At 32.7% G+C, this 26,523-nt stretch overlaps 1 protein-coding gene across 2 annotated transcripts in view; it reads right to left on the minus strand.

Moving 5' to 3' along the window:
- MGAT4C (MGAT4 family member C) overlaps positions 1-26,523 on the minus strand; it is a 321,451-nt gene that overhangs the window by 162,447 nt on the left and 132,481 nt on the right. For both annotated transcript variants that reach the window (XM_039704049.1, XM_039704047.1), the window contains exon 3: positions 7,309-7,388. The gene's annotated coding sequence lies outside the window, so the exon portion shown is untranslated. The remainder of the gene's footprint in view (positions 1-7,308; positions 7,389-26,523) is intronic.

The raw sequence follows: 26,523 nt of genomic DNA on the forward strand, positions 1-26,523 counted from the left end.
GGATAGCTTTCTCTGCAGACATGCAAAGAATTTGAATCTTGTTTTAGGTATTGTTAATTGGTTGACAATCCGAAACAGTCATAGTGGTATAGACAGTGATAAACAGAGATAAGAGTGAAAGGCAAGGCCCGCATTAATAATTAGCAAAATCCTTCCCTTTGACATATAGTAACAATATGAGTAAAAAGCTTGATTTTCTTAATATATACCATACAAAAATTGCATACATTTTTGTGGTATGTACTGTATTCTGGTTTACATTTTAAGATCATCCCAAAGCTGAGCACATTGAGCTAAGAGAAATTCAAGTTTGTAGAAGTGGCAGATTTTTTTCTTCCTAAAACTTGCAGAAGCATGACAAAGTACAGCTTCAGAGTTTCCTGTAATTCCATTTAAAGAATTCGTGCATGTTTGAAAGGTTTCAGCCTGTGTAGCTGAGAAAGATAAACTAGTATAGACTCAGGTATTCTGTAAGAAAAGGGAGAAGTAAAAGACCTAAAGGGTTGCTATGGCATTTAGTCCATCAGTGCAGAGCTGTTGCCTGATGTGTATTTCAGGTACTGGACTAGTTTGTCTTGAAAGACTGAGATATAAGTTGATGTACTGATTATTACAGTGAATACTATTTTATGGTTTAAAATGGGTATATATTTTAAAACCATTCCCCTAATTTACAGTACCATTTCAGTCATATATGTCTTAGAAATCCGTCCTTGCGTGTTCTTCAAAACCATACAGATTGCTATTCTGGAGGATAACAACAGCAACAGATATTTAAAAAAAATTAAAATGTTAGCTATGTATTTATATACTTTTAAACTCTTAACCTTTTAGGAGGAGTTTTAACATGTTATCTTCCTTTTCAATCTTTGTACATAAGAGATTATGAAATTGAATTTTAAGTTAAGATCTCATAGTATTTATCTTACTGCTATTAAATCTAGTTGAATAGGTACAGGAGTCAGGAGTACAATGTTTTGCTTTTTTTTTTTTAAGCTAAAGAACAAAAAATGGTGCTTATGTTATTAAATTTATATGTGCCAATCTGATTGATATATCTTCTCCAGACTGATGAACACTAGGTTCTAGCCTATTGCACCTTGCTCTTCACATGCTGATCTGCTAACAGAAAGTAGGCTTCATGTATAATAAAGTCAATCTCATATGGGTCTCCTTTCCTATGAACAGCACAAGAGAGAAATTAATTTTAAAAAATCAATCATCCAGAATAATATAATATCCTGATTCCCAAGGTCCTGATCTGGATGAGACAAATCAATAAACCACTATTTCTTCCAGCAGCATGGAAGAGAATAATAGTTATGGTCCTTTCATAAGCAGTGGTGTGTTCAATGAACAGAACTTTCATATGATTTCTGGGTGTGACATCAGATCTGCAAAGTTAAATTTCATCAAAAATTGTAGTTTAAAGAATTTTGTGCATGTTCAAATTACTAATTCTTTTCACAACTTCCTTTGTAACAAGAATATGAAAATTTGCCTCAATAGAAATATGTTAAACTCCATTTTGGTGTAATATATTTCCTTTGGTACATGTGGATTTTGAGATGCTGACAGTGCCTCAGACAAGAAAAGTACTTTTCAAAAAACCTTAAGATCCTTCTATAAGAAGATTTCTGTGTTTCAGTTTGCACAGAGCTGCAACAGAACAAAGTACTTTTTACAGTGGCATGTAGTTGAAGATAAATTTTTTACCAATATATTATGGAATAGTTTTACATACAACAATTCAGAATCGTTATACATAAAACTATTTGGAATAGTTTTATAATGGAACTTCAAATTAAAAAATAAAAAAGCTCTTAACTACTGTCATTGAAAGATCAAAGGGAGTCAGAGAATAATATAATTTGAAGACAACTGCATTGTTGTAAACCATGAAAAAGATAGCACTGAATTGAGATATATGTACATAATGGTTGAATTCAATGATCTTGCTGGTTCTTTCCAACCTTAAAGATTATATGATCACTTCCAATCTTAATTATTATTAAACATTAATTCTGGCATTCCCAGTACCCCATTAGATCTGGATAATTTTTTTTCTATATCTAAATTTCTTGTTAAGAGACAGTGTAAGTATTGTGCTTTTTATTTACTATCTCACTTCAACACATACATAGCCCGTCACTTAGAGATGTGCATTGCACTATGCTGTTTGCATTAGGAGTGTCTTGAAGAGATAATAATTAATGGGTTCAGGCACAACCATTTTCTGCAGTTTTGACCTTATGCCCAGATTGTTCGGTTTTCTGCGAATTTTCAGAAAGTTCACATAACAAAAAAAATCAATATGGTCTAAGATGCTGAATACAGTAATTCTTATTTAGAGAGATATATGGAATAAATAAATATGTTCTTCAATAGCCTGTGAAAAATCCTGATTTTACTTTTTAGAGTCTTTACTTATTTGACACCTAAAAAAATTCAACATACAAATTCTGGGCATGCAGAATTCTTCACAGAATTCTTGATATGCTATATAGTTTGCACAGCATACAAATCCTGATTTTCAGATCAAACAGAAGGGAGAAATTTTTTTTTAAGTTGCCTTTATTGCCATGCCAAACCCTCACCTTCAAGGCCTTATATAAAGCTGAACTAGTCAATTTGTAATTAAATCTTATAGGATACAGCAGTGATACTCATTGAAGAAAAGGCATTTTATAGCCTGCAATCTTATTTTCAACTAACAGGATGACACAAAAGTCACATTTTACAGAAGTTTTATGTCTGTTATTTCATGCTGGAATAATGCTGCACAAACCAATTAGCCAGTATAATAGTATCAGGGTATATTTAGAGAACAAAATGGATCTGGCAAAACACCTCTGACTTTGTAATATTTATAATGACCTGTGTATTACTGAGACAATATTCTTATATTTGAAGTGTTAGTCTTTTGGAGTGCTAAGAAATAAATCTTATTGAGCCTAAGACACTCAGAATGTCTCAATCTAAGGTATTTAGATAATACATAATTAATGTAAGATGGTGTAGCTACCATTTCACAAATGATTTTTTTTACAGTTAGAAACAATGGCCACAGTTCTAGGAAAACCAAAGCTGAAAAAAAGCTAGTAAAATTAAAGACTTAAATCATTACAATATGAGTCCCTGAGTTAATTAATCCATTGAGGTAAATAGAATGCAATAAATGAGAGAATGCAACAAGTTTTTCAAGCAGTTGAATTAAGGCAACAATGCACTGAGAGTAGCAAGAAAGTTTTTCATATCCATGAATGCTTGTAAGAGTGGCATGTCTCTGTTGTTTTTGTTGTTAGGGGTTTTGTGGTTTGTTAGTTGTTTTTTTAGAGGTTTTTTTTTGTTTTTTTGTTTTTTTTTTTGTGAGATCTTTTGGAATAATTTTCCTTGGTTTTAGGGGGTTTTGGGGGTTGTGTTTATTGGTTTCTTTTTGTCTTTTTGTTTGAAAGACAACTTATTCAGGAATATCACGGAAAAAGGAAGGAAAATGGGAAAGGATAAAGATTGAAAGAGTAATGAAAAATTTGAAGGCAGGTTAATTAACTGCCTTAATCTTAGCACAAAGTTCTAACTCCCAGAAAGCTTCTTTCATCAGATTCTTGTAGATTTCCCGGTAGCTAAGATATGCATAAACATTTAGATGAATGATGAATGTTTGTAATGCACATCTTTTATTCAAAACAATAAATAAAGATGCTACTGTATTCTCAGAAAGCCACCAATTCTTGCAAGATCTACTAAAATGAAGTTATAATATTGCTACATGTTTCCAATAAAAACAATAAAACTAAATAAAATGTGTAGGAAACTGTCACATGTAAATATTTGTCCTGTGACTATAGGACTTTTCTAGGGAGTTGCAAAGTTCTTCATGTTGCATCCCTGTAAGCAATGTCAGTGTCTGTAAGTATGAATGGAAAAAAAATTCACCACAGATCCTGACTACTAGCTCCTCTTTTGTAGTCAATGTGGAGAACATTTTCAGTCCAAATGTGTAGATAAACCTCATTTGGATATTCATATTGTCTCTCTCTTAACATGACAGGGAACTTTAGACTTTTATCAAAATATTGACATATTTATATGAAAATTTCTCATCATATTCTGCTACTATAGAGAAGTGTCAGCTTTTCCCTTTTTAGATATTTGATACTTTTTAAATTGGATTGCTGTTTCAGTTTCACATTTTTAAAAACTGTATTTTTTATGTATTCAGAAAGGACAGCCAGGTATATTAATTAATATTAAAGAACTTTTACAGCAGGATATAAATTTTCTTTTCAACAGAGGCAAACAAAACAAGTTGTAAAAATGAAAAAAAAGCAGTTTTTAACTGTAGAATTATGGAGTAGGCATTTCCTTCATTCAGCAGGAGGTTAATATCTTCATGTCTTTCTTAAAAAAAAAATCAGGCTTAAAGAAATTAGAAAATGGAAATATTGCTGTGAAATTACCAGACAGCCCATCTTTCTGATAGCTTATGGAGCACAAGAAGAAAATTGAAATTAGTCAGTAAAACATTAATTTCTACAACTAGGACTGAAATTGTAATTTCCAAATCTACTGCTGATGTTCTAAAGTGCTCAGAAAATCACGTTCATGTTTTAGCTTAAGTAGCAATGCAGTTAGAATAGATTAACTCCCTTTGGCTTGTGCCTACTATCCTTTAGTTTTCACATATTACATGGAAATGAACACAGCTGGGATAAGAAAATTTTAAAAAAACCCAAACCATCAATGAAAGAGAAAAGCATTGAAATAATATCTGTGATATGTAGGTGACATGTCCCAGATTAAAAACAAAGTAAAAATGTTAGCCAGAAGTAGTTTCATCTAAAAAGGAAAAACAGTGTATGGATTTTTTTCAGTATTCAGGAAGTTTATCATCTTTAGCAATACATGCTCAAAAGTCAACTAAGACAGAATGTATAGTATCTCTAAAGGAGAAAAAATGTTGACTTTTCATGTGATGCAATTTCCTGTTCATGCTTGACCTGAAAATATTTAACTGGACATAAGGTTCAGCTTTGTGTTCTTGAAAAAAAAATTATGAATTTAAGAACTTAAAAATAATTATGTCTTTATAAATGCTTCTAATTTGTCACTAGTACTTATTAAATAGAAGCACAGGATTGAAATTCCTAGTTTAATTTACAGATTTTTCATTTAAATACTGTGAATTCTAAATTATTGATTTAATAATATATGATATAATATATCTTTCATAAGGCCTTAATAAGTACTGATATTTTAAAAAAATTAAAATTTAACAGTGGAAGTGATGGGGAAGGAATAATTCTTAATCCATGCAGTGTAAGGTTTTTCATTTGATCTACAATATACTGTTCTTTTAAAGTGGAAAGAAACTGATTCCATTTGGTTTGTGTTTCATCCCTGTATAGAACATGCACTTCTCAAATGAAAATAATCAATTGATTTCTGGACATATTTTGCACTTATAAAGACTGCAATAGAAACAAAACAAAACAAAACAAATCCCCCAAAACAACAACAACAATAAAAAAAATCCCCAAAACAAAAAAAACCAAACAAACCCTAACAAACCAAAAAAAACCACCAAACCAACAAAACACCCCAAAACAAAAACAAAACACCCAGAAAAGCAACCAAAGCCCCAGAAATATTAATCTTATAATATATTTTACTTGTCCTTTATGGCATTAATTTCATATCATAAGTTGGGAAATGGAAGTAAAATAAACATCTTTATAATACCCACAGAAGGAGAAAAAAAGTAATTTGCAATAAAAAATATATTTTGAGTCAATGTAACTTTTATCCATTGAAAACATGCTGATTTACTTTTAGGAAAAATGCATTATTTTCAAAATAAAAGATTATTCCCTTTCAGGGATCAGGATTTGAAGTTTTTGGAGCAGACTTATGCTTGAATAAGTCTGCACCAAAAGGAGTAGATATATCTCTGTTGTTCCATAGCACATCCCCCTGACCCCTAAAAGAGGACCTAGTTACAAAGCAAGAAATTGAGTCTATCTTTAATATATAGTAATTGCTACAAAAAGCTTTGCTAGCAGGTACTGAAAAATTCATTAGGAATCTTGACAGAAAAATTTGTGGCTATTCACTGGCTACATCAGACGTAGAATTAAACTATCCATTGAATGGCTTTTATCTATCTACATGATATTAAATAAAGATCAGCTTTTCTAGAATAATATTGGAAAAGATAATCTGGCATAAAATCTGAATAGCTGGAGAGTTCAGCCACCAAGTTCTTGATGGAAACAGCCTGTCTGAATCAAGCATGTTCCACCCAGGAACATGGTTCTGATGACCCCTGAATACGACCTACTCCCAGTGGCAAGCAATTTAATGCTCTACTGCACATAGGACAGTATATATGAATACTGGGAGAGGAAGAAAAAAAAGCCCAAACAGATTAATTACTGACAGGTACACTTGAATATGGCTGCTTCTTAGCCACTTGTCTGTAGCCAGGCAAGATTGTTTCACCTCAGTTAGAGACACATGGCAGTCTGCCTCTGCAAGTTCTCATTAGGCAAACAGCCTCCACTGTCCATTAGAGGAAAAATCCGCCTATTATTTAAGGAAATGTGACAGCAGTGGAGCTGAAGTTTTGGCAGGAAATTCATCAGGGCATTACAAAGCTTTTTGCATTCTACAACTTTCACCAGCCTCTTTCTACTCTTTTATCTGACAGCTCAAATGCCTCAGAGTTGTGGTCATGGCAAAGGTCAAGAACATAATAGCAGGACTGTAAAAAGAGATTCCTTCAGGGGGAGAAGCTGCCATACACAAACAAGTTTATTGAGCACAAGACAATGAGATGAGAGCTCACATCTCAAAAAAATTATCTAATTAGTTACCCTTACTTCTGAAAAACCATTAAGAATCTTAAAAAATTACATACTCTCTGAAACCTAATACAAGTAAGAAATATGAAATTATCCATTATAACATAAATATTGGAAAGCCTCATATGTTGGGAACAATTGTAAACACACATAAATAATAAGTAGTCTGTGTTTAGAAAAAAAAAACCCATGTCAGTTGCAAACTATTAATTTAAAATATTAATAAAACAATGTATTGCTTATACCAAGATCACTTAATTAATATACAAATGTGTGTTTTACTGAAGACTAATTTACTTCAGCACTATACTTAATTAAATAAGAACCTGAAAATGTGTATTTCTGTTATTAAAGAAATTTGCAATGTTATAGTAGTTGAGTTTAAAGCTAAGAGGTTTGCTATGTCTATATCATCAGTGCTAGCAATAAGGTGAATCTGAATTACCTGTCACAATGTCCAGTAGTACTTGTATCAAGTCAAGGAACAGGTTGGCTGTCCGATTAAAAAAGCCACATAACAAATTCCTGGTGAAGACAAAACAGAATCTTAACTTCCTATTCTGTCAAATATTAATTTTTAAACATACACATATTCAGTGTGTGCAAGGAATAAAGGAATTTAACAAGTATGAAATAGTCTCTGTGTGTACATTCATTCAGATATGAATTTGACAATAGACCGAAGTGTCTACTGCCAATATCTGGTTCCTATTAAAATGCACACATCACATAAAAACATACTTGAGAGCAACTCACCCAGTAACAATTATTAGACTCATACACCAATGGTTTTAGGTATATATGTAGTTATACCAATATCTTTCATTCTTCAGATTGTATAGTAAAACATATGATTCCAGCAAGAATGTACTGACCTCAGAGAGATACGTAGTTTTTATTTTTAAACTGGTTTTATATGATTCATTTTTCCAACTAATCCCTATCCATGAAGATACCTAAGAAATATATTGCTGGATGAGATAAATAACATTACATTTAGAGACCTGGAATTCTTCTGATTTTCATTTTTAGATTTTGTACATGTATTCAAGTCTGGGAGGGATGTTTAAATTGGGAAGCTTGGATGAAAAATAATGTATGCTTTTTTTGAGCATACATCTGTGTTGTTCTGTATTGCTATGACTGTTATTAAGGAGACTACCTAAGGCATATATGCAATTATTCTTTGTCTATTCTACATTCAGAACACAATAACAATAATAACAATAACAACACTAATAATAATAATAATAATAATAATAATAATAATAATAATAATAATAATAATAGTTTAAAAATTTGAAATGTTGTCATAAACTATTTCAGGCAAAATAGCTGATTTTGCAGAGAGAAACTGAATTAATTTATCTTGAAGCCTATTAGCAAGAGTTAATTTCTATTGCATTGTCTGCCAAATTTGTTTCCTTAGTTTTATATGTAATCCTTGAATATCTGTACAATCTAAATAGAAATTTTGGAAAACTTAAAAACAGTTTAACCAGGGTGACCATTACTGTTAGAATTTACTAAAAAAATGCTTATCAAAAATTTAGGTGCCTTAGACTCTACAATCACTGATGGCACTATGCAGATTGATTTGGCCTATCTAGTTGTAAAACTTTTTACAAATGCATGTTGCTTTCAGAGCATTTATCTCATCTGCATTATCTTAGGATATTTTTTTCACCTCTTTAAGTCTTTTTGTGGAGGTAATCCTTTCTATGAAATGCTTGAGTAAAATACAATTGTAATACATGTTCATAAATTCCTGGAAATGTTTTTCAGGTATTTCAATATTCTAAAATTTAAAAATTCATCATGCACCTTACCTTTGAGTTTCATTAGTCTATTTTCACAGTGTACCTTTTATGCTAAGTAGACTAAAATATGTTAAAGAAGGACAGATTATAAATGTTTATATTGGTTAGGTTTGGACATATAACACAGATATTTATATATCCCTTAAAATATTTTATTTTGCCATATGTGCCACATAACACACCTTCTTACATTATATAGGGAAGGTCCTTATTTTTATGCCAAGAAATATTTTGGGAGTATTCCACACTAATAAAAGCAGGATATTTTCCTGCAGATATTTTATATTACATCCTTTTCTGCATCTGTGAATAGCTCTACCTCTGTTTTTCTATCTATATTTATATTTGTGTATGTAGAAACATAGGTATGTATGTAACTAATTTCAACAGGATGCGCAAAAAGCATGGGAGTGCTATTCCTGTCCTGTTCCTGTCGTCATTAACGTGGCTCAGAATGGCAAACAGTTTCCTCATGTACAGTCTATGCACACTTACCCCACTCACTGAAGGTACTATCACATGCTTTGGAGATGCCTGAAGCTGATTTCTTTGCACACTACTAGATACTTCTGTGGATTTATCTAATATGCCCTAAATCACTCTTTTATGTGGTCAATGGAGAACAGATAGTCTGCACTATCAGTGACTCAAGAACTTAAATATTCCCCTTAAATCCTGGGTTACCAGAAGACAAGAAAACAATGACAAGACACTTTTTTTCAAAGGTAGTCAGAAAAATAGAAACAATGCCAAGCAAAAAACTGAGAATCAAGGAGGGTTCTCTTGGAAAGAGGACATGAGGGTAAAGGCAGCAGAGGGGAGAGCTGGCAGGGAACCTGATCCCCTGACTACTTCCAGCATGAATGCAAAGAAAACTGGTCTTCACATCTCGAATATAACAATTTCTGATATCTTATATTAGTGATACAATGAATTATCCCTCTAACATATCCACCAAAAGAAAAAATTAAATTACAAATATAACAAAAGAGATGTCTGTAAACCTCATCAGTCCCAGCGAAGGGAAAATATACCTAAACCTCTAACATTAAGACTGTAATATTTAATTTCTATTTGAGCAGTCCTTTGCCATAGAGAAGCATTTACAGTTTGTAGAGCAGTGTCATTTCAAGGACAGAAAATGTTTATTTTATTTAAAAAAATTAAAAATGCATGTCTAAGTATTTACAATATTATGCTTTCATGATTAATGCTGAAAGCATGGCTAACTGTAATATGTACTCTAAAAAAATATTAATTCAAACTTAAAATTTAGTCAGGAAATATTATTTAGATCAGAATTAAGACTTAAAGAATAAATCATCATTAAAGTGACAAAAAATTATAAGATATAGTGAGGTAATTCTCCAGTGATTTTAACATGTCCAATACACTGCAATAAAAAATAAGACTCAATTATCTGAACAACTGCTATTTGTAGTGAAACTTTGACCCTCTTTGAAGATGTTTTAGTACAATTTTTAGAAAAAAATTAAAGATGACAGAGTAATAAAATACATAAGCTCTGGCAATTTGTTGGAGGAACCACAATTTTTTATAATTGTCAAATCTATTTATAGTTGTGGCAATACCATCAATCGTAGAAATTCAGTTTGGTATCTTTACAAATGAATAGGACCTGTTATCCCAGTTATTTTCCATTTTCTGCTAGCTGTTAAAAATTAACTTTGGATAAGTGTTGTAAGAAACATGTATAACAATATATAAACCAAGATGAAATCTAATTTTGATGAATTTAAGGTATTGCAGGAAGTCGAATAACCCTCTGCTTAACAGGACTTCATTCTTTAACTAGAAATAAGATTTTATCTATTTCTCAAAAATAAAAACCTAATTTTATATTTGAAAAACATAGATAAAAACTAAAATGGGAACAAACATATCCCTGAAAATATAATTCTAGGGTTAAAAGGAACTGAACTAGATTCTGTGTTGTTGGAAAAATACAGTAGTAAGAAGTACTTCATTGGGTAAAAAAAAGTCGATGGGCTGGATTAAATATTTTTCATGGATAAACATGGGAGATGCCAAGGACATCATGTTAATTAAACTTCATAAACTAATAATCCATGGCTGCATGTTTGTTCTGATACATGTGCTGTCCGTCTGCAAGAGGACATAAAACTTTTCTAAATATCAACTAAAGTGCTGCTCATATTTCGGTTTCAAAGGTCTGAATCTTATTAAAAAGCATATTAGAAGGTTGTGATAACAGATGAAATTTAAGCTTTATGACGTTGTAATTAAAATACGATGATGTGTCTCAGGGAACAAGAACAATAGCAAAAATTTGTGCTCATAAGAAACATAACTCTTCTCGATCTTTCATACTGTTGTAAGTATCTTGTAAATTCTTGATAGTGCTAAAAGAGTTGAGAAAGAGTTGTTGAGAGTATGAAGAAGCATAACTAGATTTCTCAATTATGTGAATTCTAATATGAATTTAAAACGTCTCAATTTCAAGGTTCAAAAATATATATGAGACTATTTCAATAAATCAAAACAAAAAACAGCAAAGAGGTAAAATGCATAACTTTTACTCTCTCCCAGGCACCATATTCTTTTGTTACATTGTGAGAAATATATTTTGTCTTCAGATAAAGTCAGCTTATTGTCACATCACTTTTTTATTCTTACACATCTGAATAGAAGTTTGAGAAGAATGACTTAAAGACTTTCCTTTCTCACACAGGAAAGTAGAAGATATATAGGCCTTCCTCCCCTGATTTCATTGTTGAAATTTGAAAGACACAGAGCAGAACAATGGACTGTCATTTTTACAAAAATCATCGTTCAAAGATAGATTGGTCTAATCAGTCTAAGCAAATTACAAGAAACCTGATAGTCTGAAAATGACAAGAGAAATTACTTTTGAAGATATCAAAGCCGGTGATCAGGCTAACTATACTTATCACATTTCTTTCTTGAACTATCTGTAAGAGAATGCATGCTTTTCTTTGATGCAATGCTCTAACAATCAAATGACTAAAAAAATTTTTTCTTGACTATTTTAAATAATAAGAATTTATTAAAACCATCAATAACTCCCCAGTGTTTCATTAATATCAGTGACCTCACAGGAAGTTGTAACTCATATTTACTCACTCCAGCATTCATGATTATGCAGTGATCTTATTTAATATTATGCAAAATAGAGGTTAGATAGGGTCTCCCTAAAGGTTTAAAACACAGTTCTGGTACTGTGTCTATTTTCACAAGTAGTGGCAAAGTTACAAGTGCATTAGCAGGTCAAGGCAATGAAGACCCTACAGCTCAATTGTGTTTCATGGCATTCTCATTATTTTGACCATCTAGACTAAGTGCAATCCATGCCAAAGTTCCACACGGCCAGCAGCTCTCTCTGGGCTGGGGGAAGAGCAGGGAACATGTGGCAGGCAACAGGGCAGGTTCTGGCACACAGAGCCAGCTATTCTTCCCCAGCCAGGAATGGGGAATCCGGCAGGCACTGGGGCAGCTCCAGCCCCAGGAATGGACAGCTCCATAGAGGGGGTGAGGATCTGACCTGGTGAGGATAACCAGTGTCTCACAAAACCCTGAAGTAGCTTAATTCTCCCTGGTAGACTCAGGCTGGAGCTGGGTCAGGACATCAGCCCACAGGCTGGACTCATATGAAACACTTTCTCACAACTGTGGGAAAAACTACACTTGAACCTTTGGTAATCCCAGCAGAGAGAAGCTGGCAATGAAAGAAGCAAGGGATAAAGAATACAAAAAAAACCCCTAAAGGAATTCAGTAACAAGATACAGCAGCCAAAGAAAAGGCAAGGAGAGGAAATTACAAGAAGACAAGAAGAAATCTCTGTGGACAGCAAAGGAATGGGCTGTAAAACCAGAAGGCTGGTGACTGACAAATTAGTTTTGGCTTCATATAGAGCATTTAAAATATGATGATGTTTCTCAGTGGTTTGAAAACTTTATTTTTGTGTGAGTGCTTTGTAGGCACTGATGCAAGCTGCACAATCCCAGTATTTTGGATGCTCCTGTCTGCACTACATGAAAAAACAGTGTTCTGCTGGAGTTGGTTTTCCAGTTAATTTTACTCTGAGAGTAATCTTGTTTTGAAGTCACAACCTAACGCAATAAATGAGGAAGTTCAGACGGGTTGTTTCAGAATTGCATTACTGCTCCAAACTAAAATGCCAATGAAGATTGATCCTTTGTCAAATATAAATGTGTACTAGAACTAGTACTGGACAAACATTCTCATCAACATAACTTTTCCCTGCATTTCTCTTGTAGCTCTGTCCCTAGAGAAACTGTGGACTCTGATGAACTTCTAAGAGCATGGAAATTCCATGCTGTATTCAAATAGTGGCAACACATACTGGCTCAAATTCATGAAACTTGGAGAGCAAAAACAAAGAATATTTGAAATTAGGAGACCTTAATGTCTTTTCAGATACCACAGAAATAGATAATTTAAGTTCAGAATGAGATGAATGCAAAGGGACATAAATGATCTCAAATATATTAAAGAAGAAATAAGTGATTAACCAGATAAGAAAGTTGCAAAACTGAGACAAATAAACCCCAGTAACTTTAAAAGAAACTATCGTATCCACATAATGAGATATACTTCCTACTCTTCCTACTCTTTTGCTGCTATTCAGTTTTATGTCAGCAGCATATTCTTGATGAATTTGTGTTATGAGTAGCATACATATGAAGAAAAATTGCTGTTTGTCTTTCCCTACCTTTTCTTTCCACTTTCTGTTAACAGAGCAAGTAATCTACCAGGATAGTAATTTAAAAAAATAGTAGTTAGTAAAACCAGAACCACAGATCTATAAACCTAGCACTTACAGAACTAGAGACAGGGTTTTTTTTTAGTGATTCAGAATGAAAAAGGGTCATTTCTGCATTCTTTATATAATTTCAGAAAAATATGTAGTTAGCTGAATGTGAGACGATTTCCTTTCCCTGAAAAAAATTAGGCATTTATCTAAGGAAGTAGAGACATACCACTCCTTGACAGTAAATCAAATTTTCTGACCTCAAGAAAACAGGACAACAAGCAGATATGTACATTCTTATTAAAAATTAGAAGAAATCTCATAAATAATAAAGACAGTGTGGCTTTTTGAATGTCATTCCCATCGTTCCATCAGAGAAATTATATCTTCAAAATTCATACATTGGCTATTTAGATTTTTGAGGTTACTTTGCTTCAGTTTCTGTCTTAAAACTTTCTCTTCTGCTCATCTGTCCAGTAGTTAAGTATATGTGGGGAGAATGTGGTTGAAAATGGAAAACTGTTGAGAAGAAAGAAAATTAAGCTGGTTTTAGAATTTTTTGTGCTGAAATACCAACCTTGCACCTGGGAGAAGCTAAAAATACTCAGTGTGGGAAATTTCACGTATATGTGTTTGCTTTGGGTTGTTTTCTGTCTGCTGAAAATAAATGGAAGTCTCTTAAATCAGATAACAGGATGCTGTTAGAGACTTATAAGTATTTTTCCCATAGGCTTGGCCCTCCTTATAAGAGAGGAAGAGAGATGAGAAATTTGGAGATTATAAAACACAGCTTTGTGAAGGACTCTGCTTGTGTCAGACCTTTATTTTAACCTGAGGCTGGGCAGGGTTCTTGCACTTTTGGCCCCTGCTAAGTTTGGGTTGACTTAGCAGCACACGTGTCCCCATTCTGCCAGTGCAGTGATGAAGTAAACCTACTTTTTACACTTCAGGTTTGGATTTTGGCCTTCTTACCTGCAGACATTTGGTTCACACAGTATATTTTATATTTTGTTACAGAGATTGTGGCTTTTTAGAATTGGATTACACAATAATCAGCATTCCACTTTATTTACCTTTGAAAAATATTTTGCAATGAAAAGTGTTTTCAACATGTGAAATAATACACAGGTGATTGTCTAAAATGAGTTTTAGAAGACAACAGAATCAGCTATGGTGTTATGTAGTTTCTAATTGGAAACAGAAAGCAGAACATGGCTTTTTATCACTGTCTCCATTATCCCTTATTATTTGTAATGATCCCCTCTTTTATTAGTTGTGAAGTCTAACAAACTTAATGTAATTTAAAAATTTAACATTGATCAAAGCTGGATCCACAGGTGTCTTACTTCACTACCAATAGGTCTAAAAATCTATTTTTACTTGGAACACAATTTTCACAAAATCTTGGTGTCCTGAAGGGAACAACAGTAGTACGGTGTGCTTTCTGATGAATCTCTGAGAATCTTCAGAAAATCTTATAATCGTAATTTCAGCTAATGGCTTCTTGAAAAACTCTTTTTGTATTACTTAAATTAAGTAATAACAAAATTCATGGTTTATATGTTAGAAAAAGAGTTTCCCATATCATGCTAAAATTTGAACCAAAATATTATTTTTCTGAATCTAAAAAATATTTTCTTTATTGCCTAGCTGAAAAATGCAGGGAATTTTTATAACAGAGGGACAATATGCAGGTATATATTTTACCTGTCTATTTGCAGTACTATCTTTTCTGTTCAGATTTCCAAAAGCCAAAGAAGGATGTAATTTAAAAAATTCTACTGAACAAATAATTTTAGCCAATTGCATGAAGGCGGGGAGTGTCAATATCAATAATACTTGTGTAGATACCAAGAACATAAATTAAGTAAAAAATGTTCAACTTTAAATATATCTATTTAGAGACAGTACAAACATTCTGATTCTAAGTATTTTACTTTTTCTATTAATAAACTAGACACCTGTCCTTATATTTGGAATTTATTCGGTTTTTAATTTAATTGTAATATTTAAAACACTGTTATATTTAGATCATAATTAAATAAACAAAAATATAATATTTTTCTGTTCTTCCCCAAAACTTCCAGCAAATTGGTAGATGGAAGCAGAACCAGCCACAGAAATTCAAGGAAAACAACTACAGAGCAGGTGCTTTGAAATTATTTAATGAGATATTCACATTTTCGAGAATGACTTCTGCTTTCCAAGAAAGGAAATGCCTGCTTTTCAGCCTGGGGTTAACTACCACTTCAGAGAGGCTCTTGTGCTTAATGTTTCTCATTAATTAACTCCAGGCATACCCTGTGGGAATATTAGGTACCTAGACTCTCATTAGCCAACAGAGTGAGGGTAGAAGTATTTGGTCTTCAAACTGTTTTGCAAAGGAGGCTACTTCTCTTCACAGAGCAAGATTATTGCCTGCCTACAAAGAACATCTGCTTTCTAACAAAGTATACAGTTCCCTAATGTCCAACTTTTGAAGCCTAAAATAGAATATAGCTTTCTTTATACTCCTGAAAATTGAGAAAATTTAACATTTTCACATTGAATTTGCTGTACTTTTCAGAAACATCAGTAATATTTTCAAGCTCATTAAATTTATTCTGCAAAATTAGTGTATACAGAAAGGATTTATGAACATCCAATCCCAGTCAAACATACTTGTAGGGTTTCAGCCAAGCTGATGTAATATTCAGATTTGTCTATATTACAAACAATTTTTCAAAGTCCTCAAAAATCATCTAAACAAGAATTACAGGTATTAAGAAAAAATTTGTGCAGATAATTCAGAGATGATGGCTGTATTGCTGTATATCACTGGCACATTTTCTTATAAATCGTTTATGTTCTAAATTACTTTCAGAATAATTTTGTTAATTTTATTTCTGTATAAGAAGCTTTTTGTATTCTGTATTCAAATCCCAGATGGAATGGAAGAAATTCTTAAATCTCAAAGCTCACTGGACATGAAGAGAAAATAGCACATCTCACACAACCATCTAGAATGATGTGAATTTATTTATGCACATAGACACAGATGATTAAATATAATTATCTATCTAGACATCAGCTTCATCTCACATAGTTCCAACATTTTAATTGGAATTAAGACACATGAGACTGTGCCTTATTGATTCATTAACAACTGCATCAAGTGTACTGTCAAGCATAAGGCTAAAGTTTGCATACTTCTAGCCTCCTGAGTGATTTATTATTCAATCACTTCTGAAAAACTCAGTGTAGGTCATTATTACAATATGGCATAAAATTATTGCATACATCTTAGAGAAATAACGTATAACCACAACTTTGGAAAGTTTTCCAATTATTGAAAACAATTCTCAGGGTGGAAGATGGCAAGTGATAGAAAAAGTTAGGTGATCAGACACAGAGACACGGAGCTGGCAGCCCCCAGATTTTAACAGGCTTGGATTGTGAGGGTGAAAAACCACTTGGCCTTCTCTAAAGCTCAGCCTGAGATTTTGTAAAGGCCTACCAATAACTAACTGTGGAATTTTGGACTCTATTCAGCCATTATTTCTGTTATCCCCTGCTGTCTAATATGTTTATGTCTCCCTGTGTTCTTATTTAACACTGCCCTATTTATTTATTTCTCCCTTTTGCATTGAAAAAGCCCGTGATTATCAGACAGCCTCAATGAAGCAGATGCTTTCACCTATAACATTATTTTACAGCCTTTTATACTGAATTCCAGATTACCCATCTGCACTTTTGACTTCCACCTCTTACAGTAATGCTCAACAGAAAGCCACAAAAGGAAAATAAATTTATTTTTAGCAGAGGAGACAGTTGCACTTGTCTCTTCATGAAGAACTAATGACCCCATGAGCATCTACCCAGTTATTGTTCCTGTTTTACAATATCTCCGCAATTTATTATTGCTTTCTCATTACTCATACCAAACAGACATATAGTCTGTTAGGATTTCAATTTGTTATGCAAACACTGATCTTTTTCATTGGCTAACTTGAAAAACAAAGAAAAAACCAGTTTTCTCTATTTCTATAGGTGTTTTCTTATATCCCATTAACAAGCTAATTGTTTCTGGATGCCTAAGGATCAGACCTAATAATTTCAATTTTCTGCCTTCAGCTCCTTTTCGCCTTTTTACCTTCACATGTGTCAACCATAGGCTCACTTAATGAACCCCTCCTTTACCTTATCTCACCCAGACTTTGTATCACCTTTCTGAATCCAAGACTTGTGCTTGAAATTTCCTTCACTCTTTAAAATATTTTTATCCAATACTCTCTCAAATTATCTTACCCTTCATTTTTGTTTGTTTCCAATAGAAAGGAAGTTTAGAGAACACCATATATAATCCATGAATTAAAGCAACAAAATATATTTTGCAGAAGAGATATCTTGATTTAGTTGTCTTTTAGTAGACTGCTATCAGTTTTGTTACTGCTGTCTATAGTAAAAACTATACCCAACCTGATTTTACAGGAAAACCATTTCCCTCATTAATTTGACAAATCAGTCTTGAAACAATGCTAATTACTCTGTTGGAAAGAAAAAAAACTAAAGTGTCTTTATGCTATAACACTGTAGAAACAACACAATGAACAATAGTAAAAAAAAAAAGCAAAATCACCGAAACACTGTTTGTATTAGGAGGTAACTGTATAGCTAACATGAAAGTAATTTTATATTAGGAATTGCAAAATGTCCCTGAGTAAGACATTTTGAAATTCATACCTTAAGTTACTGTACAGCGATTTCTCCTATTGACATGCCCCAATTTCATATCTTTGCTTAGGAAGAGCTCCAGGGCTTGCTTTGGTTTACTTCTTTTTAACATCAACGGCTACCATACGAATGATAGTTCAGCTCACCATGTTAACTCATTTCCAGGTCTAGGAGAAGGAAAGGATATTCATATATCTGGATCCTTTCTGTTATTTCTTATAATCTTGGTCTTATTCATCCCATCAGACCTCTGTTAATCAAACGCAACATCCATCTGGATAGCATACTGAAATTCTCTTTCTATGGTATCCCAAGTATAAAGAAGTAGGATACCGTGGGTGCAGCTTACTTGTTGCAGGGTAAGAATGGCAGCCAACCTATATTCACTTAGCTCACATGAAGTGAAAGTCAGAAATAATCATAAGTCCTGCAGTTACTGTAGTTTTAGGGGTATTTTTCTCTAATTCCTGAGCTGAAAAATGTCATGAATAATATTTTCCTCCATAACATTAAAATTGTATGAACACAAAAAGATTATAAAACCTTTGTTAACAAAAAATTGAGGGAGTCAAATGTAATATTTTAGATCCTGTTTTAAGGACCTTAAATTATTACAGATATTCATGTTGGGCTGGATGACAGCCCAACATGAATATCTGTATGCATGACAGCCAGAGAAGATTTTTGTTTTATCAGTAATAACCTATGGAGTTCAGACAAGGCAAGGCATTTAAAATGTTGCTAGATATGTACATACAGTCAAGGGTATTGCTCTCAGTGTCTCCTGGATCAGATGTCATAGTCACACATGGTCGAGAATAGAAGTGCTCCTATAAAATTGGAGCTTAAGAAAAAAATTAAACATAGAGTTCAGAAAAAAATTAGTTTTCATTTATTACTTTGTGAGGCAAAGGAGTAAAACTAAGGAAACACTCTGATCACTCTTATGTGCACAAATATTCCTGAGTATGCACAATTAAATATTCTTATCAATAAAACATGTTACTCAAGTCACTGAATATACTACATTCAGCAGTACTGCAGTCAATAATCATAGATATGATTCACAGTTATTGCCTAAAATTTTGACAAAATTGTGAATTAAAGAGACATCAAGACAAAATTAATGTGCTATTTTGTTAATATTACTTATTTCCCTACTAAAATTATGGCAGCCATTACTTGATCAACTACTCTAACTTTCTAAATTGTGTTGCACACTGTTTATTATAAATAATATAGATTTTTTATATACATCTTTTAATTATCTGTAATCCCATTTCCAAATGAAAACTGTAAATCTCTTTCTGCTTTGCAACTTGAATATGTTTTTAAATCAAGGTCAGAAGTCATAGTAATGCAAAACTCAGATTTGACATTTTCATACTACAAAACACGTGTATTTGTTAAAGCTCTTTCTTGCCCTGTCACAGGTCAATACCAAGGAACTTCTAAAGACAACCAATTTTAATGTCAAGAAATGGTCTCATATTCAGGAAAATATAAAGTTATAGAACCAAAATTCCATATTCTATTTGAATATTCAATCAGGAATTTGAGTAATAATCTTCTTAAGAACAACAGTTACTGTGTAATCTGATTAGCTACTCTTTGTTTGTTGGGTTGGTGGGGTTTTTTTAAATTTTCATTTTAAGGATTTGGAAGGATACTCTGATCTTTATTTCCAAATAATCCATGAAGAAACAATCACAGCAATGAAAGATGCAGTAAAAATCCATTTGGCTAATCCTTCCACAATCCTGGCATTGTTAATGAAATCCATTAATTGCTTGTCTGAGATACCAACTAGTTAAGAATAATAAAATAAGTTCAGCATTTGGTCTGAGTGCTGTATTACCAGATCAGCATAATGATTTTCACTAGTCATGAAAGAAAATATGAATCACTAGAATAAAGGGAATCCATACATTAAATTTACATTTGCTTAAATATGAGATTAATCTAAATAGATGTGTGCATGTGTCTGTGTATATATATATATATATATATATATATAAAATGTAAACACACAGCCATGTTGTTCAATAAGTTCAATACATATAGTATCTACAAGAAGAGGTTATTTTAAAGAACAGAACTTACAGTTTCCATTTCACCTGTTGTGACACTTCACATAACACTTTGAAGAGATAAGGAAAAATAACTCATTTTCACATATATTTCAGTAGAATTTTAATGGTTAGAATTGAAATTTTTATTAATATTTTATCTTTTGTCAGAATTATATTCAATAGGGAAAAAAGGGTCAGGTTAAATTAGAATAAGCCATTTTTTCCCGCCCTATACAAGAAGGTCTAAGTCTCTTAATAGTTCTCTATATCCTTTGAAATATGTCCTAGTTAGAAGCAGTGCTTCTTAAGAATCTGATGCACTAAGATTTTGAAAGCTAGATATAAGTGATGAAAGCATGAGAACCACCTCAAAATATAAACGTTTATGTAAGGATTTTATTAAATCTTATAAATATGAGAGTTACTGTACTCTACATCACCTCAGAAACCTTATCAATGGTTTGGAGTTTTTTGTCTGGAGAGGAATAAATTGTTTTAAGATGATTTTGGTATAGTTGCTAATATCTGTAATGCAGCTGCAGTACAGTTTTGAGGCAGAAATGAGGTTTATGGACATATGTAGATATCAATGTGCATGTATACATATCCATAGATGTCTTGGTATGCATACATATGTTTCAATATAGACATATAGAGATATATATAGGGTTTTGTTGTTGTTGTATGGGTTTTGAAGTTTTCAGGTTTTTTGTGTGTGGCTCTTTGTTTGGGTTTTTTGGGTTTTTTTTGTTTTTGGTTTTGTTTTTTTTTTTTTGCCGCCGGGGTGCAAGTTATGGAGTTTTTATATTGTTAATTGTCTTCCTTTTCAAATAAGTGAAATTGTGTACATAGTGATTCAGAGCTGCATTTAGTGATTTTAACGAGTTTGTCAGACTTATTGGGTGATACAATGAAAAAAAGTATCTTAAGAACCTTTTTCTAAAATGCAAGAAAGGCTGCTATGATAAGACAGTCATAGTTAGGACAATGTGACTGTTGTGAAGAAAATTTATAATAAAGGCTTGGTCTTCACTTTCTGTTCTCACAGCTTACTGAATGGATACCAATAAGAATAGGGACCAACAAAGTGGGAGGCAGTACTCTAATGTTAATGAAGCCATAATTTGCAAATATAGGATAGAAGATTTATGATGTTTCTGTTTTGCTTGTAAGTGCATCTGATTGACCCCAAAATATATGGTTATCAGATACCTAATGATCACCAGAGACTTGACAACCCAAATTGCTTAGGTCTAATGAAGATAAATAGCATTCTAGACACGAATACATACTACATACCAAAGGGAAATGACACAGATGTTGTTGCTAGGCAACTCATCAACTTATCTCCCCATGTAAAATATACATTTCCTATGATTTTACTGTATATATAGACAGAAAAAGATGGGGATGGAGGGGCAGGAAACACACACTAGTATCCTCTTTCACTGAATTAGCACTGCATAGTAACATATAAAAAAAAATCTGTATTCACCAATTAATTTTACTGTGTTCTTGAATATAAGATATTCATTCATTTTTATGGCTTTTGTATATAAAACAGGGTAAAAAAGCACGGTCACTGCTGGTCAGTTTTCAAAAGTTATATTGTACATTTTTAATTGAATAATGATGCTCTCTTTAGCAATTTATGTTGGTAGCAATTTGCTTGATACAGCCAATGATTTTCTGTAGTTGGATTTTCTCTCAGTTCAAAGAGTAAGAATAAAGGATTCAGCTTTATCACTATTTATTCTGTATGCAACCAATTTATGACAGATTTTTGTATTCTGTTTTATCCTCTTTCTCCTCTTATAGAATAGGTCTTTGATTGTTCTTGTTACACAGAGGTTTTCTAAGTGCTATACAAGCACTGCATAAGCTTCATAATTGAGATTTGTTTCTAACAAAGCAAAATTGTGTTACCATTAAGAGAAGTGTATAGAGCTAAAGCTCAGAAACCCATCCCATGACAATCATTTGTCTAAGAACCTGCTCTCTAAGATTTTCTTGGTTGTGCTATGTAGTCGATTAATGCAGAAGTAGAATGAAGATTGTTTACAGTAAAAGCAAATGTCATTTTGAATTCCATTCCACTTTGATTCTTTGTTTTAGAAGCCACTCTAATGTACTTTGTTCCTGCATTCTCACCCAGCTACTTGGTGACAAGAATAAAGCTATGGAAAGACATCAGCACACTTACTGTAGTGTAACAAATACAGTGAATTTAAAATTAGTTCAGCAGTGTACTTGATACAAAGCTGCATGTTCTTTGACACTGGCCCTGACTGTCTTCTAGGGAGTCTTTTATGACAGTAATAATAAATATTCAACATTTTTAAGATGCATGAGGAATGTTTCTTAATTTTACACAACCCAGACTCAGACTCAGTTTTTCTCACAGCTAATGCTGAGATAGGTAATTGGGAAAATCCTAATTTAGTAGCATCCAGATCAAACAATGATAGTACATGAAGTTATATTTTCAAGAATCTTAAACCTAAAATTGAGATCAAGTATTCAAAGAATTATTTTTGATCATTTTTACATTCATTGTTTGTCATCATTTAGGCCACTGAACGATTGAAAAGTTTATAATCACTATAAAAATAAAATATTGATCAAAGTTTGATTTAATGCTGTATCCAACACTGGATAGGAGAATATGTAGAACCTCCTGTAACTTAAGCTTCAAGGCTATATGTTGTGATATGGCTCTCTAAAATAGCTGTCTTTTTCCATTTTTAATATGAAAAATAGAATGTTTGCTATGTTTTTTGTGATTTATTTTCCTTATTTGCATCTGGCTTGGAACTGTGTTTAGCAATGTAACTATAACTTCTTATGCCTACATTTTGCTGCCATGTGCTGCTGCACAATGCTCTTATAGCATGCTTTAAATTTTGGTCAGTGCTGTAGTGATCAGGTAAGTAGACTAAATTACCATTGTGGGTCTCTTCCATCTGGAACTATTCCAATAACACACATATTGCTTTGAAACTACAAGAAAAGTTAATTCACTAAAGTCTTAGGTTCTGCTCAGAACTAAAGAAAAAATATTGGGAAAACATGGCATATTGCATTGACTCTTCCAAACTGCAGCTGTATCTGCTTTTAAATGGAATTCTTACTGCCTTGCTTAGGAGTTACCCAGGGTTCAAAATGGAATATATTGCTTTGAAACTACATGAAAAGTTTATTCACTAAAGCCATAGGTTCTACTCAGAACTAAAGAAAAATATTGGGAAAACATGGCATATTGCATTGACTCTTCCAAACTGCAGCTGTATCTGCTTTTAAATGGAATTCTTACTGCCTTGCTTAGGAGTTACCCAGGGCTCAAAATGGAAATGATATTTTTTTTAGTCGTCTGAGTCCATTTTTCTGTAAAATATATATCAGTTTAGGAGACTAAACTCAGATTGTGTCAGGTATACAATATCTGTCACAAAGAAGATTCAGGGGGTGAATTTTTTTTCTTAGTAAGTGCATTTCAGCGAATTAAGGCAATGGATGTGAAGTTTGTTCCCCCCATGCCAGTGAAGGCAGGAAATTTATTCCTTTGGTGGAACAGGGTCTTTTTGAAGGCATGAGTTCTTTTGTTTGACTCAGTTACACACACTGGAAAGAAGCACATTTTGACAGGATTCTCTGTTGCCTTTTGCTGAGGACAACATAAGGAATTCTTAGTGCTTTTCCAATATCTCAGTTTCCATACCAGAGACTATGACTCAATGTAGCAGAAATACAAGATGGGCAAAGCTGAAGAGCAAAGAGGTTCACACACTTTTATCCAGCAAAGATTACTTTCAACTGGGTCCCAACATCCTGAACTTAGTCCTAGTATTAAGTGGTCACTGCATACAATACAAACAGAACATCCTACAAACAATGCCTTTTCCTCAGACATATCTAGTGTTACTCATTCAACATTCCTTAGCCTTTTGATTTTATCCTTATAATATATGCTGATAAAATTTGTGGAAAATTTTGCACAGGAGGGTGCAGGCTTCATCATATGATAATATTTTATTTCTAAAATGCATTTATAATCAATGAGATTATTTAAAGTTCACAATATTATTACTGGAACCGAACTGGGTACCACTAAGATTAAAGATCAGAGATTTTGAATTATGCTGTATTACAAGTAATCAAAGACTTTACCAATAGCTCTATCTGCTTTCTTTTGCTGGCTAGCTGAACAATAAAATAGGAATCAGGGAGAGATGCTTAGAAGTGAAGTGATTAGAGTGTCTTTTAAATATTGTTTCCATGCTTAATTAAATATTTCAAGAATGTTCAGATATTAAAGGAATAGTCACATATTTATGCTTTTAACATTGACATGAACTATAGCAAATCAAAACAATGGAATTTATACACTGAAGAATGGCACAGAACAAAGAATGGCACAGAAAACCTGAAACTTCTTTATCTTTGAATTTAGAACTAGGCTTTGTGGTTTGAGGTGGATTTCAGTTGTACCTTCAGAGAAAGCTTATTCTTTCTGTAGTAAGAAATAGCAAGAGGAATTATAGAGGAGTAAGATATTTTTAACATTTTTATTGCTGAGGCAAGTAGGTGACATAGTTTTGTTAAACAATGTAACAGTACTGTAGAGAAATGATGTTGTGAAAAACCACTTCATTTCTGTGACCATGTACGATAATAGCCCTCCGGAGGCTACAGCCTTACTGGCAACAAATGATTTGGCACATGTAAATTCATAACAAAGTAGCTATATAGTCAAAAGTACAACTTTAAGAAAATATTTCCCATATAAAAAAGTTGCATAAAAATTAGGTTTAATTTATTGTATTGGTACTGGTGGTGAAACAAGTAATTAATAATTAATTTTTTTACAATATTTTTCTTTTGTCTTCTGCCTAACATGTAATTTGCTAAACCTTTTCTTATTAAAGTAGCTATAAATATTCCAAAATAAAAAATCTTTCATCAGTATGTTAATTATATTATTATCACTGCACTATTATTTAATTAAATAATAATTTAAGTATTTAAAAATTAAAATATCAGGTGTTTTTCAGAAATTGCCAAGAAAGTAATATGGCTGGTATCATAAATAAGCTTGGACAGTTAGGCATGTAAATAATTTTATAATTATTTTTAATAAAACAGGTTTTAAAACATCTGTAAGGTTTTAAGAGCTATTTAGCCACTGAAGGTTTTAACAATTTTCTGGTAGAAAATTGAAATGGAAAGTTTATGTTATACCCTATACTCATTCCCCTTTCTGGAAACATACCCTCTCACCCCCATGCAATGAAATCACACCCCCATGCAATGAAATCACATATTTTCTCTTTAAGTCTTCCAAGAACTATTACTGGTAGGAAAAAATTAAAGTGAAAAAAATCACTTGGACTGTATTTTAAGAGGGATCAGTGTTTCTGAGAAGGAAAAATCTGCTTTCTAAATATGCTGGTTTAATGCTCCAAAACAGTCCAACTGGAACTACAGGAAAATAAAATGCTTTGTAACACAGTTTCACAGTTGCAATTGCAATTGCCTAATTATTGTTTTGCTCCAATATTAATTTTAGAGGCAGACACATGAACCAATTAGAATGCAAAAGAAGTTAAAGCATTCCATTAATTTTGCCAAAAAGGGAATTGAGATCAACAAGTAAGACAATAAATTGTTATTCAGTTACAACCAAAGGGATGTAGAGTCCAGTGTCATCAAGACTGCAGTGTGAAGTGTCTCCGAAAGTATTCAGCAAGTTTGAAGAATGATTTTGAGTCTGGGGAAAAACCATAGGTCTGACACTATGCATCCTAAGTTCAAGTATTTGAAACTACCTTCCTTTTATTAGACTTTGCTTGCTTGTATGTTTGTTTGTTTTAATTGGAAGAGAAGGCTTAATCTCAAGTTATTTATAAAACTTCTGCTTGAAAAAAAATGTGATCTTCCATCTCTACTAATTTGTTGTTTCTTAATGGGGGCTACGTAGCCTTAAATATTACATGAACTGCCTCTTTGGAGGATTCAAAAACATCACTTTGAGCACAAGACCCAGTCTTCAACAATTACAAGGGAATAAAACATATGGAGGATCTTCAGCTGGATTCTTTGTGGGAAAATCTATATTGCCAAGGGGATGTTTGTAACTGGATGATCATAAACTAAAATAAGCAAGCTAAATATCCTTTTAATTTACTCAACATTTCTTCTGCCTGTGTTACTAGAATTTGTTTTCCCCTCATCAAGGCTTATGTGGCAGAAGTCCTTCACTGAGGCATGCTGTACAGGCAAA

The sequence above is a fragment of the Passer montanus genome, unplaced genomic scaffold, assembly GCF_014805655.1.
Source record: "Passer montanus isolate IOZ18808 unplaced genomic scaffold, ASM1480565v1 scaffold17, whole genome shotgun sequence".
Lineage (NCBI taxonomy): Eukaryota > Metazoa > Chordata > Aves > Passeriformes > Passeridae > Passer > Passer montanus.